Raw genomic sequence first — 18514 nt, 5'->3', positions numbered from 1 at the left:
GCCTGTTACCCTCTCACCAACCAGCATCAGCATTCATCTTCCATTCACTCTCTCTCCCCAAAGTGTCTCCCATGTGTGTTATGGGTCTCCCCTCTTTCTAAGGCAAGTTTGGGATGGGGCAGTTCACAGGCTGGGGGCTGCAGACTCGATGTTGCCATAAAGATCCCTCTCCCCTGCACTGGCATTGGCGCTGCTCTTATGGAAGGACAGTTAGAGGATATCATGATGAGAATACCAAGAGGGAGGATGTGGAGAAAGCTGTTCCAAGAAGCCCAAGGTGAGCAAAGTATGGGGTATAGACTCTAAGATGCACAAACATGGAGGTTGGGATAGGGGGTGCTGATGAAACTAGGAGTCTCTCAGTAGATATCGAATATAACGGCCAAACAGTTCATGACCTGCGTTTTCCAACCTGCAATCTTTTACCAATTAAGTTCCTCCGTGGAGAATGGCAGCTCTATCAGAACTAACAGAGAGCTGCTGTTTTCTTTCTCACCCTCTGACAAGGGCTCCCAGGGCTTCTGAGCCGCCCGCCCCTGCAGGGAATGGCAAAGTTGTGACTCACATCAGGAATGATCAGGGCAAGGTGCTAGAACTGTAAGCATCCTGTCACAAAAGCATTTTCAAAGAGAGGGTGACAGATGGAGTGGTATGGCCCCAAGGAACAAGAAGGGCTTCCTCCCAGTTCTGGCAGCATAAATATACAACTCTATCGGCCTGTCTCACTAATAAAAAGGCAACACAGAATCCTGCCAGAAACCTTTCACTGTGTCTAAGCCTCTGGGAGCTGTGTGTACACATTTTTCTACTCGCCTTTCTGCTATAAAACCATGTCTCTATTTTTAGCAAAGTATGTCCACATAGTGAAATCAAAGAGTTCTAAGTAGCTTTTATTAAAAAAGAAAAAAAGGTGGGCCTAGTGCCCAAAACACTACTACTGCTTAGAGGAAGGCATTTTCAACTTCCAAAGATTTTTTTCTGATATTTATTTCCATATTTCTATGTGACATACAATCCTGCTACTTCTTGATTGATCAATACTCTAGAGTATCATATTGTCTAATGAAGGTGAGACCTCATTTTCTCCATCACCCCCAAGTGCCACCTCCCCAGGTTCTCCCCTCCCAAGAGTTTACATTATCTACCTGGGGCGCAAATGTTCCCCACGCATGGAGTGAGAGTGCGTCACTTCTCACACAACCTTTACTGCTTTTTTCCCAGAAACTAAAAACTGTCTTGTTTTCACTTGCTTAATCTTCCATGTACTTCTTAGCAAAAGTTTTTAAGAGATTGAATACATGAGTTAAATACTTGAAAACTTTTCCCAGTATTCAGAGTTTTTTTCTCCTAGAGACTTTTGAGACTTTCCCACTTCTGTCCTGTTTTGGATCCTCTGTTTCAAGAATTCCATTTCATCTAGTTTTCTTCCTTATTTTGCTGAAGTACATTATCCAGTAATTTTCAAAGACAGCGTTCAGGGAAAAGATAGATAGATAATATATTATAGATACAGAGATATATGATAGATGAACAGACTATATAGATAGATAATAGGGCTTCCCTGGTAATTCAGATGGTAAAGAATCTGCCTACAGTACAGGAGACCCAGGTGTGACCTCTGGGTCAGGAACAGACTATATAGATAGGTAAGTAGATAGGTAATGACTGGCTTTCTGGATGGTGGATGGATGGATGGATAGGTTGACAAGTGATTGATCAGTAGATGAGAGGTGGATGTGTGGATAGATAGGCCTATCTTTCATGTCTAAAATAGCTATATTCTACCTTCCCTCTTGACCAATAGTTAGTAACTATTTTTTCATAGCATACTGTTTTTTTAATCTATGGATGCAATTCCATCTTTAATTTATAAGAATATTAACTCTTATTCTTCAGTCCTCTTTTAGCTCCCTGGTAATTTTTTCTTCTGCATATTTGCTTTCTGGTTTTTCTCTCTGAGTCTCAGGCTTCGATGTGGACAATCTCTCTCCAGTATCTGTGATGCTTGGCTCTCTGTTCATATCTCAGAGGAAAGCATTAAAGTGCTGGATGTGATTTGGGAAGATGGGAGCTGCACAGGGGCTTGCAGACTGATGCCGTGAGATGATCCAGATGCAACTGAGAAACAGTCACATACCAATACCTGGTGAAATTCTGTCTGAGAATGTCTAACCTTCTCCCCGGGTGAGCACAAGTGGGCCTGGCTGCTCTCTCTGTGAAAGCAAAACCAGGAAAGGAAGCTGAGGACACAGAGTCCTGTAGGCTGATATTCACTCAATATCAGCCCCATAGCGCTCTCCAGCCCTCTGCTGGGTCTGCTGTTCTTGACATGGGGACTGTCCATACTGTCAGCTGGTAAACTCTCCACCACAGCATAAGCTAAATTGTGAGTGCCTCAAATTCATATGTTGAAGTCCTAAACCCCAACACCTCCAGATGTGACACTATTTGGAGATAGTCTCCTTGCGGATGTAGTTAGTTAAAATGGGGTCATTAAGATGGGCCCCAATTCTGTATGACTCATGTTCTTATTAAAACTTGGGCACAGACAGGCTTATGAGGAAAATACCCTGTGAAGTTTGGAGTTATGCTGCCACAAGCCAAGGAACTACCAGCAGTTGGAGAGAGGCCTGGGACAGAGTCTTCCTGTGCCTGGGGAGGGATCCTGGCCCTGCCAACACCCAATGTCGTCACTTGGCCTCCCAAGTTGTGAAAAAGCACATTTCTGTTGTTCTCAGCTATCTGCTCTGTGGCCCCCTGTTATGGCAGCCCCAGGAAATTAATACCTCCTCTTTTGGGTGATAGTGGCCAGAGTGACCCCTCTCTGCACAGCCTGGGAGAGGAACATGAGATGCTAGAGGCTCTCTGTGTAGAAGCTCATCCCACCCCTGCTGGGGGCCGTTCCAGCTCCCTCAGGCCCTCCAGCCCCCAGGCCCTCCAGCCCCCAGGCCCTCCAGTTCTCCCAGTTCCTCCAGCCCCTCCATCCCTGTGCCCCATTGGCCTTCAGACTGCTTGGCTTTTCCCAGTATGGTGGCCAGAAAGACAACCACTTTTTGTCAGTACCCACTCAGCTGAGTCACCACAACATGTGTGAGAACACTTAATCCCTGGCTTCAACCTGCTCTCCTTTTCTCTATGAGGTGATAGGGTTTCTTTTCCTTTCCTGTGATGTTAGTGGAGCGAGGAGAGAGAAGGGAGGCCTGAGTGTGGTCAGCCTTCTATCTTGATGGCAAGCCCCTCTGGGTCTTTGTACACTATAGCATTCCACAGCTATTCGTGAGCAGTTCTTCTAGTTCTCTATCTGGATGAGCCAGGCGTCTTCCCTGAGACTGTCAAAAGTGTTATGAATAAAAATGTCACCTTCTTATAGAAGGAAAGGCAATCTCCTAACTAATAATAATAATAATAATACTGTGGACAACACTTTCTGGTTACTGTGGTGAATTTAACATAACCCCACAAATTCTGGGACACTTGTATCTCCAGAACTTAGCACTTCTCTCCTCTGGAACCTGGGCTGGACTGACTCTCTTGTAAGAAAAATATGGAAAAGGAAAAACAGTCGCTTGACAATTGAGAGACTGGGCAGACACTGACTTAACCAGTAGACCCGGGTGAGCATCACCAGGTAGGAAGCTATCTGAGGTCCTACATGCCCTGATGATGAGAACAGCATAGCATCTCACAATATTCTGCACAGAAATCCCTAACTACAACCTAATCTTGGAAAAGCATCAAACTTGGTAAGTAGGGGAGGGAAATTCTACAAAATAACTGGCCAGCAATCTTCAAAATTCATCAAAATTATAAAAGATAAGGATCCACGGAGGGATCATCACAGATTGGAGGGAACCAAGGAGACAGGAAGTCTTAATGTACCCTGGGGTCATGGACTGAGTCTCAGTGGAAAAGGGGTTCTGTGGTTTAATTAATAGTATTTTACCAATGATCATTTCTCAGTTTGGACCAGTGTTTCTCAGTTTTGACCAAGGGACTCTGGTTTTGTAAGATGCTAACACAAAAGGAAACCAAGTGTACTGTATATGCAAACTTTATCCTTGCAGCTATTCTGAAAATCCCAAGTTATTTTAAAGCGAAAGTTTAGAAAAGTGAAATGAAAAACAGAGCATGACCCTGACTCTATCTTTCACAGCTGCTTGTCCCTGGGCAGACCCAGCACAGTCCCCTTCCATGCTCCATGGAAGCATGCTTCCATGCTTCCGGCCACCCCTCCATCCCCAGGGTGGGCTCCTCTCCTCTGGGGTCCAGCATCCCCAATTCTCCTGCTCCTTCCAGTGCTTCCAGGCACACCCTCCACACCTCACACCAACTCTACGTTCGGGCAAGGAATGTTTGCATACACGATCCCTGGACTTCTCACACTACACCGCCCAGCCCTCAGGCCTCCACACCCTGGACACACCACGCTGTTCTCACCGCAGTCCTCCCAGCCGCCCTCTGCCTCTGCAGCAGGCACAGTCACGGGCTAGCATTCCTCTTGCCACCAACGCTCCCCACGCAGCTCCTGCTTCAGGGTCCCAGGTCTCCACTCGTCCCTGTGTTCATGGCTGTGACCGTCCTTCTCGCTGACATGTTCTCAGCGTCCCCATTACCCAGACCCCAAGCCCCATGGAAACAGGGCTGTGCCACCTCTCCCCATCCTCATTCCACCCCCACTTCCTTGCAAGATCAGAAGAGCTCCTGGTGCATCGTGGAAGACAGACGTGCAGGGAATGGATGGCTGGCGGGAGAAGCGGCTGACGCACTCCCTCATGCTCGGTGCCCTCAGACAGGCCCTTCCTGGGGAGGGAACCTCGTGGGCTCTGCCTCAGGAATCCCTTCCGTGGTAAGGGTCAGGGAAGATGCTAAGAAAACAGTGGTTGGACCTCAGATGTGGGAGTGTGGGGTATGATGGAGGAGGGAAGTGGGGGGGGTGTTTGTGTATAGTGTGTGTGGTGTGGTATGGTATATGCATTGTGTACATGTGCATTTGGCATGGCATGTGTACATTGGTGTATGTGGGGTGTGGGGGGGTGGTGTTTGTGTGTGATGTGTATGTGTGCGGGTGTGAGCATGATATGATGTGTGTGTGTGCAGTATGGTATGTAAGATGTGTGTGATGTGTGCATATGTTTGTGTGGTATGATATGTAGGCTGTGTGTGATGTGTGTGTATGTGTGTGTGTGTGTGTGTAGGGTGTGCTGTGTGTGCACATGTGGCATAGTGTTTGTACATGTGGTTTGGTGTAGTGCATGTGGTATGATATGTAAGATGTGTGTGATGTGTGCATATGTGTGATGTGTATGTGTGTGGGTGTGAGCATGATATGGTGTGTGTATGCAGTATGGTATGTAAGATGTGTGTGATGTGTGTGTATGTGGTGTGTAGGGTGTGCTGTGTGTGTACATGTGTGGACAGTGTTTGTACATGTGGTTTGGTGTGATGCGTGTGTGGTATGATGTGCAGAGTGTAATGTGTGTGTGTGTGTGGCAATGTTTGTGCTTGTGGTATGGTGTGTGGGATCTGGGAGGGTAAGGATGCAGAGGCAGGACAGTGTCCCCCAGTGTGGCTGCCTGCAGCCTCCAGGGACTCAGCCAAGGAAGAGTGAATCAGAAATTCAAAGACACTGCAGCCTCCCCACAGACCTGCAAGGAACAGGCCAGTCTGGCTTCAAGAGCAAAGAGACGTGGGACGAGCTCAGGCCCGGCAAACATTTCTGTCCTCACTTCTCGCTGGACTTGGGATTACCCAGCCAGGGATGAAGCACGCGGGTTTCGCCTGGAATGAGGGGCCTAAGAGGATAAACGGCTGTGCCATCTGCTCCATCTGCACCAGCACTCGAAGCCCGTCCTGTCAGGAGGGGAAAGATTTGAAGACACCCAGACACAAGGCGGCAGCCTGCTCATTAGTTGCAAACCACCTTCATGGAATGGTCTGGAAAGTGACCACTTGGATTAATCAAAAGATAATACAGCTACTGAATGTGTTGGCCATACATCACTTATTTATTTTACTAAAAGGCAAGAAAAAGAAAATGCCAATTATGTTGAACAATACCTTGATGATAATTGGATCTTTTTATCATGTGGAGGTATATTCATGCCTGCAATGCCCAGAGAGCATGATAATTAATGTCACGTCCAAAGACAAACAACAATTCCCAGATGAATGGGAGGCAAAGAGTATAACTAAAGGATCCTCGAAATGTCAATGCATTTTCAAGGCAGGTTTTAAAAAATGAAGTGTATTACTTGCAAATAAAATGTTGCTTTGCTATTACCCTCTTTAAGGCTAAATTCTCAAGGGAAATATTTATTTTCGGTTTGAAAAGTAGACTCCAAAAAAAGGAAGGGGGTACTGTTTCCATATGTGAAAGTTTTTGTACCTGGTCAGAAATAAATGTCCTTTGCTCTTCCCGCTTCACCTGAAGCACCTTTTTTTTAAAAAAAAGAACATGAAGGATGCCAAGATGCCACATCCCTGAAGGACCCCCCTTTTTCACCAGAACAAGTGGTTACAATCCCAAACTCTGCCTGATTGGAGGGACTGAACTCCCCTCGCAGTGTCTGCTGCTAGTAGTGGGGTGCCACTTGCTGCGGCATTACTTTTGATGGTGGTCTTTCTGTTGACAAATAGAAGGCAATGTAAACTCCACAGACAAGGTCTGAGAACAAGAGGACACACACCAGAACTTCCAGTTTGGCCTCTCAGAGAGGCTGTTGGTTGAGAAGGAAATCAAACCCATGTGTCTTCACCCCTCATCCTTGAAAACAAAGCACCTTCGGCACACCAGCCCTGCCTTCTAAAGTTAGTGACCTCAAACACCCACTGTACCTACTTACTTCCAAAAGCAAAGATCAGCTGCAAAGGCCATGTTGTAGTTTCACTGGCCTCATGCTTTGGAAGGACTGAAAGTGCTCCATCCCAGGCGGTATAGCTTTTGTTCTCAAAAGTGAGACAGAATTCCATTGGGAAGACCTGTTTCTGGGACACCACCCAGAAGGGTCTGGGAGCAGGGTCGCCACATCAGCAGAGGTACAGCCGTCAGCAGGGACAACATTGACGAATGTAGTCTGGGTACTTTCATACTGCCTGCATTTCATCAGATCACAAAAGTTGTTTCACGAATGAGTCTTGGAACAGTGGAAGATCAAATAGGAGGCTCTGGGCCATCTCTGCCCCAGGGATACTTCCACAATTCCTGGAATTTGTCTGCTCAGGCTGCCCTAACAAATACCACAAATGCAGGGCTTAAGCAACGGAAGTGTACCTCTCATAGTTCTGGAGGCCGCAAGTTCAAATCAAGGTTTCTGGTGAGGGCGGTCTTTCTGGCCTGCAGATGGCTGTCTTCCAGCTGAACACTCATATGGTGAAGAGAGCTTTGCTATCCTTTCCTCTTCTTTAAGGTACCAGCCCTAGTGAATCAGGGCTCCACCCTTATAATCTCATGTAACCTTTGTTATTGTTCAGTCGTGTCCAACTCTTTGCAACCCTATGGACTGCAGCACGCCAGGCTTCCCTGTCCTTCACTGTCTCAAGGAGTTTGCTCAAACTCATGTCCACTGAGTCAGTGATACCATCCAACCATCTCATCCTCTGTAGCCCCCCTACTCCTCCTGCCCTCAATCTTTCCCAGTATCAGGGTATTTTCCATTGAGTTGACCCTTCACATCAGGTAGCCAAAGTATTGGAGTTTCAGCTTCAGCATCAGTCCTTCCAATGAATATTCAGGGTTGATTTCCAATTGCATCCAACAATCTTGCCTTCAGACATAGTCATATTGGGAATTACACTTCAACAGATGAATCAGAGAGTCAGTCAGTCTCTAGCGGTGGTCCTGTGATCTGCTCCGTTCAACACTATTAACCACACCCCTTTTCTGTACTCACTCCACATGGGCTTCTCAAATTACACTCTCGCCAGGTTTCCTTCCTATCTCTCCAGTCCCTCCGAAGTTCCATCCTGGGTGCTGATCACCCTTCTTGCCCTCTGCTCCCCCACTGTCTCCACTGTCTCATTCTTCACTCTACCCCAGATGAACTCATCCTTATGCACAGCTTTATTGATGACTGGTTTCCGGTTCCCAGAATGAATGATGAGCCTGGGAGTCAGATAAACGTCAGCTTGAGTCCCAGATGGGCATCTTCCTAACTGTGCGGTCTCAGGCACATCTCACCCCCACACCCAGTGTCTGTGACCCATAAGATGGGTAGAATTGACCCACCAGTCATCAGTCCAGTTTCTGTCCTCGCCATTTCACCTGCCACCTGCCCAAATCCCTGGGCTGCTGCTTTCTTTCTATTTGATATCCTGGATGCTTGGCTTTGCTGTCATTCCTTTGCTTTTCTATTTTTTACTAAAAATATATGCATGCCTAAAAGTATATATTGCTTACTTTTCACACTTTTGAACTTGAAAAAATGGTATTATGAAATATACATTCTTCTGTGATACTGCAGGGCTGGGGTGGATGGATAGCGTGTCCATTCAGGAAAGGGATTGGAGTGAAGGATGTGTGCTGAAGGGTGGGGAAAAGGCAAGGCTCATGTGATAGCCCAGGAAAGTGGGAAATGAGGGGCCCAAGTGCACTGGGCTGGATTTCAGACTAACTACAGAGGCGGCAAGACCCCAGGAGAGGTGTGGTGCGATCCTGTTCATTTTGGGACTCTCCTCTGCACTCGGACTGCTGCTTGGTGTGGAGGCTTGGTGGGGGTTTGGGGGTGTGCAGAGGAGGTCCTCCCTTCCTCCTCTGAACCCCCTTAGGGTCAGCTGGACCCTGATCCTAATACTTACTGCTTGCTGTTGATGGAGTTCTTCTGTGTGCTGGACACACACTCACATCAGTCAGTCCTCTTTGGAAGTCTCCGCATTCAGTATAGAACTCTCCCTCTCTCCACCATAACAGTGGGGTGGGGAGGGGTGCCGAGTCTGACAGTTATTCCTTCTGTAACCCACACCCATCACCGGTAGTGGGGAACCAGGAACTAGCTCTAAAGCTTGAATTCTGAACTTCTCTTGAGTGATCCCCTCTGGTTAAAGAAAGAGGAGTGGATATGTGAGACACGAGGGGCTGACACAGATGGGCTCTGCAGCTGATAGAGAAAGGAGAAGGAGAGGTCTCCCCGGCCTTGTGCGGCTGGTGGTGATTTATTAGGGGAATGAAGGGGTGGTTAGGGAAAGAGATGATGAATGTGAGGGGCCTGAAGAGCTTTTCCATTAAAAATGTCTCAGACCTACTGTATATGGCACCAGGAACTATACTCAATACTTTGTAATAATGTATAAGGAAAAGAATATATACTATATATGCATATATATTATTTTTCAGATACCTTGTATTTATATATATATGTGTGTGTGTGTGTGTGTGTGTATTCCATATGTGTGTGTGTGTGTGTATCTATATATATTGGACTTCCTTGGTGGCTCAGATGCTAAAAGCGTCCACCTATAATGTGGGAGACCCAGGTTCTATCCCTGCGTTGGGAAGATCCTCTGGAGAAGGAAATGGCAACCCACTCCAGTACTCTTGCCTTGAAAATCCCATGGATGGAGGAGCCTGGTAGGCTACAGTCCATGGGGTCACAAAGAATCAGACATGACTGAACGACTTCTCTTTCTATATATACATATATAAAACTGAACCACCATGCTGAATACCTGAAACTAATACAACATTGTTAATCAACTATATTTCAACAAAAAAAGAAATTTAAATAAATATCTGAAAAAATCAAAATAATAGTAATATTTTATGACAAATAAAAATTAGAATAGTTTTCTATGTATAGGTCCTTTGTTTCTTTAGGTAGATATACTCCTAAGTATTTTATTCTTTTTGTTGCAATGGTGAATGTTTATAATAGCCAGGACATGGAAGCAACCTAGATGCCCATCAGCAGATGAATGGATAAGGAAGCTGTGGTACATATACACCATGGAATATTACTCAGCCATTAAAAAGAATTCATTTGAACCAGTCCTAATGAGATGGATGAAGCTGGAGCCCCTTATACAGAGTGAAGTAAGCCAGAAAGATAAAGAACATTACAGCATACTGACACATGTATATGGAATTTAGAAAGGTGATAACGATAACCCTATACGCAGAACAGAAAAAGAGACAGAGAAATACAGAACAGACTTTTGAACTTTGTGGGAGAATGTGAGGGTGGGATATTTCAAAAGAACAGCATGTATACTATCTATGGTGAAACAGATCACCAGCCCAGGTGGGATGCACGAGACAAGTGCTCCGGCCTGGTGCACTGGGAAGACTCAGAGGAATCGGGGGGAGAGGGAGGTGGGAGGGGGGATCGGGATTGGGAATACATGTAAATCCATGGCTGATTCATATCAATGTATGACAAAACCCACTGGAAAAAATATATATATATAATAATTAAAAAAAAAGAAAAAAAATATATAGGATGTTAAAAAAATTAGAATAAATTGGTATATCTATGTATGATCGAAGCACTATGCTATGTGCCTGAAACTAGCATGAAATTGTAAATCAACTACACTTCAATTTTTAAAAATTAGAATGAATTGAATTTTTAGTGACAATGTAAAAAAAAAAAGAATTCTGGACGTGAGAACTGTGACCTCTGTGGTCTGTCTCTCCATCAACATTCTGTGATGCTCAGACGCACTCCACCCAGGCCGATGCTGGACTCTTCACAGGTGTCACCTTGCTGAACCTCACATCCTGTGAGAGGGGCCTTACCCACTCCTCTTCAGTCATTCATGCCATAGTGCGTCTTGGCCACCCACCATGGGACAGGCACTGCTCTGGGATTAGGGCACAGAGCTAACAGGACCCAAACTCCGAGCTCTCACGCTGTGAGGGTTCCGCCATGAGAATACCTGCTCCATTGCAGCATGGTCTCGAAAGGCAATGTGTCACCGTCGATCACATGACAGCAAGTTAACAGGAGATTTTCACTCCAAAAAAAATCTGAAATACTGACCCTCACATTTTTTTTCTGAGCCTAAAATAGTGGAAAATATTGCAGGGTTCCTACCCCGAAGCATGTGACCCTAAAAGGAAAGCACCTAGTCTCTGATCTGGCAGAGTCACCTTTGAAGATGGGAGTGGGGCCCGGGATGGGGCGGCCAATGGGAAATAGTCCTGGTGCCATGGCACAGAGGACGTGGCGGGGGCCACTAGGAGCCACCCCCATGAGGCAGGATGCAGAGGCGATCCAGACTTATATTCATGCTATCACCAAACTCCACCATCCTACTGAAGAAAAGGAAAAAGTTGAAAGAAGGGATCTGCATATTGTGTGAGAACCTCACCTGGATGAACAATTCTGGCATTTTGTTTTCCTTATTTAGAAAAAGAAAAGCATGCTAAAATGCCTACCCAAAAAAGTCCATAAAATTTTCCAAACACTCTCAGTACAGGAACCTGTTCTGTAAACACTTTTATTTGTGCAATGCCTGTTCAACAGTGGAAGGAGCAGGCACACCCAGTGACTTGGTCCTGTGGAAAGAAAATTCAAAGGAAGAATGAGGTCACACCCTGATATGGCCATCGTAGGTGCAGTTGCAGAGAACAATCTCCTAGGTGTACGCCCCTGTCCTGAGCTCCATCGTCCTTGTGTGGACCATGCAGATGTTTCTGAGAAGCTGGACAGTGAATGCCTAGAGCACCGCAGGAACTCAGAATCAGGTTGGGCGTTACAAGCTAAGATCAAAAAATACATGATGGGAGAGCTTTCCTAAATATGGCAGGAAACCCAGGAGCCATGTAGGAAAAAACTTGACAATTTTTTAATATAAAATTTTAATAATTAAAGATTCAGCATTTTCATAATTCTTTATACCAAAAACAACAATCAATAAAATATTTTTTTAACTGGCCTGAAACTCTTGTACATTGAACAGAGAGTTGGCGCTGTGATAATTCATTCTTACAATATTAATAAGGAAAAGTGAGTGAAGAACAGTCAGCAGAGTCCCTGAGGCAGTACAAATACTCCATTAACTGCACTGGCCATCATGAATGCAAGGATGATCTTGCAACACCTCAATGGCCATTGATAGAAAGATGGTTAAAGGAATTAATGACAACTCATGATGTGATATTATTAAATCAGGAAAAAAGAATAAGGAAGGCTTTTTCTGTACTGATTGGAAATATTTTGCACCAACCTCAAAACTTTTGCAGTAGTCTTCACCTGCTGCAGCACATTTGGGCTGACTAAAGATTGAGCTAGCTTAGAGAACATCATCTGAGAGTAGAAAATTAGCAGATTTTTGAAAAGCAGACCTCCTACTAAGAGGGAATGCTTATAGAGAAAGGAACCAGGAATGAACCTAAAGTCTGTCCAGTCCAGTTCTTCATGTTCAGCAGCCTAAGAAATAAGACTTGGAGAGATATAGTTACCCAAAAAGTCTCCTGCCACCAGACCTGGCCAGACCACCTTCCCAGGCCCCTTTTGCAGTCTGGAATATGAATAGGTGTGTAATTGCTACTCTTAGGACTGGTCCAGTGAGAGCCTCTACACAGATTTCTCTTGCACATCTTCTGACATGTCCTTGGAAGGCAAGTGTTCAAAATGGCAGAACACAACTTCACGTGAGCAAGAAATAAATTCATATTTTGTCAAGGTTGATCCTGGAAGGTTCTCAGGAGTTAGCCCATAGTGACTGCAGTAAATCCCTCCATGCCTCCCCCAGCCTACACCAGGTCCTTTCCTACATGGCAATCCCTTTGAGGACTTTGCTGCACGTTGTCAGTGCCCACTTTCTTCATTTAAATACATGCTTTATACATGAGCCATCAGTACCAGTAAAAGGTGGGATGACAGAAGAAGTTTTGACCATGATGACAGAAATGATTCTGACTACAGAATCAAAGGTCAACTGAGCCATTCTAGAGAGGTGGTATCAGTCTCCTTGGCAACCACATAACCACTGACGTTGACAGCATGGAGGAATATGGTGGCCAGATAGGCCAAATTGAGACTATTCACTTGATGTGAAGAACTGACTCATTGGAAAAGACCCTGATGCTGGGAAAGGTTGAAGGTGGGAGGAGAAGGGGACAACAGAGGATGAGATGGTTGGACGGCATCACCAATTTAATGGACAGGAGTTTGAGCAAATTCTGGGAGATGGTGAAGGACAGGGAAGCCTGGCATAATGCAGTCCATGGGGTCTCAAGGAGTCAGACACAACTGAGTGACTGAACAACAACAAGATACAATTATAAAGAAGGGACACGGGGGGAATCTGGTGGTAAAATCCTCACCAAACAAACAATGCTGAATATTAGAATAAATACCATAGCACATAAGATTAAACAACAACCAAACAGCGCTTCTCTGGTGGCTGAGTGGTAAAGAGTCTATCTGCCAATGTAGGAGACTCCAGTTTGATTCCTTGTCTCTGGTCCAGGAAGATCCCATATGACCCGGGACAGCTAAGCCTGTGCACCACAACTGCTGAGTCTGTGCTCTAGAGCCCAGGAGCTGCAACTGCTCTATACCCTAGAGCTCATGCTTTGCAGCAAGAGAAGCCACCACCATAAATCCGGTCACTGCAACTAGAGAGTAGCCCCCACTCACCGCAACTAGAGAAAAGCCCACACAGCAACAAAGACCTAGCACAGCCAGAAGTAAATTAAATTTTTAAAAAAGAAAAGAAACAACCGAACAAACAGCCTGCTTACCTAGGAAATCCCCACATTCCATGACTACAAGTCATTTCAGGAGGTGGGAAATGAGGTCAGAGCAGCAGAGTGGTCCTGCCCTCCCAGGGGGCACACAGACAGGCTCCAGCAAGCATAGAGAGTCCCCAGGAGGATAGCCTATTTCCTCCTCTTTTCTCAGTCTGATAACACCAATGGGGAGAAATTAAGCTCCTCTCTTCTTCCTTCCTGAATCTCCAGCTTCCCTGCTGTGAGGTCCTCCTGACCCCCAGCCGTGACTCCTTCTCTTCCTTCCCAGCAGAATGCAAAGTGAGAGTCAATGAGCTGAGAAAAGTCCTTATTTTTAGAGCTGGGCAAGATAAAGATAAAAAATGAAAACAGGAACTAACATGAATGAGAGGGGTGACCCCAACAGGAAGAGGTGTTGGAAGGACAGGGAGTAAACCCCAGGAAGGGGCCTTGATGTGACCTGTTGAACTGTGACCTGGTTATTGGTGACCCCAGTGTCACAGAGGGGAGGAGGGACTGTGTTCCCTGGCTGAGATCTGCCCCCATGTCCCCCTCTCACACAGTTATGGGTGAAACTTCCTAAGCAGTACTGGTTACCTAGGCATATGTGACTTGCAGAAGTTCTGGCTGGCACCTCCAGTCCACTTAAACTCCACAGGAAGAATGAACAAGCGCTCAGTGGCTGCTGGCTGTGAGATCTGGTCTACAGCAGCAGACAAAAGTGTCAGAAGCAACTCACGCTTCTATCAAAGTAATCATCTCCAGTGGCTGCAGAGTCTGTCTCTTCCCTCTGGGTCCCTATCCAGTCTCCTCCTTCCTTCTTCCCATGGGGCAACTAGACTCAAAGAAAGGCTTTCCCATCACTTGAAAGTGAAAGTGAAAGTTGCTCAGTCATGTCTGACTCTTTGAAACCCCATGGACTGTATAGGCTGAATTCTGGCCTGAATTCTCCAGGCCAGAATACTGGAGTGGGTAGCCTTTCCCTTCTCCAGGGGATCTTCCCAACCCCAGAAATTGAACCCAGGTGTCCTGCATTGCAGGCAGGTTCTTTACCAACTGACCCATCACTTACCTAACAGTTATTTCAACTTCCTCCTTCCCCCACCCTACATGGTTCTCGGGGAGACAGTGAAGAGGAGCATTTGGAGAGAAGCAGGAAAGGTTTTTCTCAGGACCCCACACCAGGCAACAGGGAACCCAAGGGTGACAGGGTTACCAGCTTGGCTCAGAACAATACTCCACTCAGATTTCTCACCTGGGACCCCACTAGCCCAGAGCACCAACCCTCGGTTCAGTTTTGCATTGGAAAGCAATGTCAAAGTCACCATTCACTGTTCTTTCATCAAGAACTTTTCCAGTACTACCAAGAATATATCCTTCTACCACCATACTGAAAATCCCAGGCAGACACTGAAATAGATAAGACAGATGTGCTTGAAGAGACTAGGAAGATATTAAAGGTCCATTGTTTATTGACAAAAGAGGTTTGTTGAACAGGATGGGCACTATCATTTTGTTTGAGGATAGATAGGTAGTCATGTACAAATGTGAGAGCTGGACCATAAAGAAGGCTGAGTGCTGAAGAATTGATATATTTGAATTGTGGTGCTGGAGAAGACTCTAGAGAGTCCCTTGGACTGTAAGGATATCAAGCCAGTCAATCCTAAAGGAAATCAACCCTGAATATTCATTGGAAGGACTGTTGCTCAACCTGAATTTCCAATACTTTGGCCACCTGAAGTGAAGAGCAGAAACACTGGAACAGACCCTGATGCTTGGAAAGACTGAAGACAGGAGGAGAAGCGGGTGATAGAGGATAAGATGGTTGGATGACATTGTGGACTCAAAGGACATGAGTTTGAGCAAACTCCGGGAAAGAGAGAAGGGCAGGGAAGCCTGGCGTGCTGCAGTCCATGGAGTCGCAAAGAGTAGGACACGACTAGTGACCGAACAACAAGAAGATAGGTGTATAAAAAGACAGATTGATAGATAAGTGATAGCTTGATGATGGTTATAGATGGTCAATCAATAGGTAGGTAGTCTTTAGTGTGCAAAAAAGCTGTGGAAGGAAAATGCATCACACTTTTCACGGCATGCAGCTGGAAAGACACTTGTTATAGATTGAAAATATCACTTATGTCAATCACTTCCAAGCCCATTATGTTTTCTGCTATATTTGCTATCATGGCTTTCAAAAGCACTAAATACTGGTTGTCAAAAATTCAAAAGGTACATATTGTAAAATGAAAGATTAAACTCTTCTTTCCTCTTAGGTAAAACATCATTAATATTTTCCTGTGAGTCTTTTTATAAAAAACACATTATGCAATCCTTACATGCACATTCTTTAAAATATTAAGTATTTGGTTAAATATAATCCATACTGTTCAACTTTGCACTTTAATTAATATTACATCTTAAGCATTTTCCAAATTAACACAAAAAGATCTATGCTTCTTTTTAAAAAATGCTAATATTTCATTTTATGGATGTAATAATTTATTTCATCAATCCCTTACACATGGACATTTTGACAGTTTCCAGAATCTAATTTTCCAAAAAATTATGAAAAAAACCATCCTTACACTTAAATACAGAGTTTCAGGAGGAGAAGGATTTGCAGTCAGATACTTTTCAAATGTGTTTTAACTCATGGAATCTGCAGGATTAAAGTAGCACACATTCTTAGATTTGATAGCTATTGAAGAATGCTCTTCCAAAAATGTTACCCTGAATTATATCCTACGCGCACAATAGCATGTGTCTTTGATTTCCAGTTGTTTAGTTTTAAACGTTCATCTGTGCCTCTTTCAGAGAAGGCAATGGCAACCCACTCCAGTACTCTTGCCTGGAAAATCCCATGGACGGAGGAGCCTGGTGGGCTGCCGTCTATGGGGTCGCACAGAATCAGACACAACTGAAGCGACTAGCAGCAGCAGCAGTTGTGCCTCTTTAGACGAACAATGGCTACATACATTGCTTTTTCAATGGTATTTTGGCACCCCAAAAGAAAATCCAGGTGAGATGTGATTCAGTATTATCCAATGGCCATGTGTGCCTGTGTATGTCTGAGAGTCTCCTCAAATTTTACACATAGTTTTAAATCTTATCTGGAGAAGGAAATGGCAACCCACTCCATTATTTTTGCCTGGAGAATTCCATGGACAGAGGAACCTCGTGGCTAAAGTCCATGGGGTCACAAAAAGTCGGGCATGACTGAGTGACGAACACACACTTGCTCTTATCGGTGGTCACATCTATAACTAAATAATCTCCTACAAGCTCTTTCTTGATTTGTAAAATATGAGAGCATGGGGCTAGGTGGGTCGGTAGGCTCACAGCAAAGGACTCCAGTACCTTCTGGGGATCACCTTGATCCTTGGGAGTCAGATGCAATAAAAGAGAGGCATGGGTGTCCACTTTGCCCTCATGGGTCTCAGTGTTTTTCCAAGGGGTCCCTGAGTTTCCCCTCATAGGTTCCAATGTGTCTTATTCTCCCTTTAACCATGTTTTAAGCTGTTCCTTCAAAAGACCTGTGGCTACCAATCTGAGCCACAGAAGTGACGTGGGAGCACAGACTTCTTCCCTGTGGTCCCCATTTAGTTTTCTGATCCTCAAACTGGCCTCTCCTAGATTATTATTCTTTCCTCAGTGTCTCCTTCAGCTGCCTAACATCCAATGCTCTGTACATAGAAATACACATACTTCTTATTCCATATCACACCAAGAACTTTTGTTTCTCTGATCAAACCTAACTAATAAAGGTCATATGTTATGGGACTTCCTTGGTAGACCAGTGGCTAAAATTCCATGCTCCCAAAGCAGGAGGCCCAGGCTCGATCTCTGGTCAGGGTAGCAGATCCCAAATGCCACAACTAAGTGTTCACATGCCACAACTAAAGACCATGCATGCTTCAACTAAGACTTTTCCAGCCAAATAACTTTCTGTAAAAGATTATATATTGTTACTCACAAAATGCATCACATTAAATCATAGCTCTGTCTGTCCTCTTTCTCATGGTGCCTTCCCACTCATATTGTGAACAGAGGACACACTCGTATTTACAACAGCCATAGTAACCCCAATTTCCTGCGTCACTGTGCTGTGAAGCTGGGTGACTTCACACTTCAAGGGGCCCACCTGAACACCTCCCAGAGCAAAGGGATGAGGGAGTGGGAAGGGATGAGTCACCCCCCACCCCACGCTCTCTCTCCATCCTTTCCGGCCTACCCTCCTCTCCCACCACTCCCACCACTGCTCTCAGGGCCTCCTCTCAGACTCCTCCACATCGCCCAGAGCCAGACAAGGGCTCTTCATCCCCAGCTGGGCAGGAAAAACATAAAACTCAGCCCTGCTCGAAAAAGAGTTCAGCCCCAGGTTTCATAGGACAGTCTGATTCTTCCTGGGCAACACCGATTTCTATTCTACACTCACCTTTCTTTTTCCCATTTATTGTTAAGCCTCTAAACATTCAGTGAGGAAATAAAAGTGAAAAAGAACAAATGAGCAGAGGGGGAGAGACCAGGGTGAGGTAATTGCAGGTCAGCAATCATTAATCACACGTCACTCTCGCCTAAAGACCGCAGCCTATTTCCAAGAACATTTTCTCAGGCGGTTAGTTTCCTTGAATTGTAATTTTGGTCATGTGACCTGGATACTTGAGTAGAACCATATCTTTCCCAAGTAGAAACTGTCACCACATCTCATAAAATAAGTAAGGGATCAAGAAGCACACGATGCAGCCCCAGAACAAGGCTAAGGGTAGGGGGTGGTGGGGTGAGAGGGATGGGGGGGTAGATGGGGTGTACTTCTGAGTTTCCACTTTCTAAGCTTTAGGAAAG

The sequence above is a fragment of the Dama dama genome, chromosome 16 (genome assembly GCF_033118175.1).
Source record: "Dama dama isolate Ldn47 chromosome 16, ASM3311817v1, whole genome shotgun sequence".
Classification (NCBI taxonomy): domain Eukaryota; kingdom Metazoa; phylum Chordata; class Mammalia; order Artiodactyla; family Cervidae; genus Dama; species Dama dama.
The sequence above is the reverse complement of the archived record's forward strand: the minus strand, read 5'-3'. Positions refer to the sequence as shown.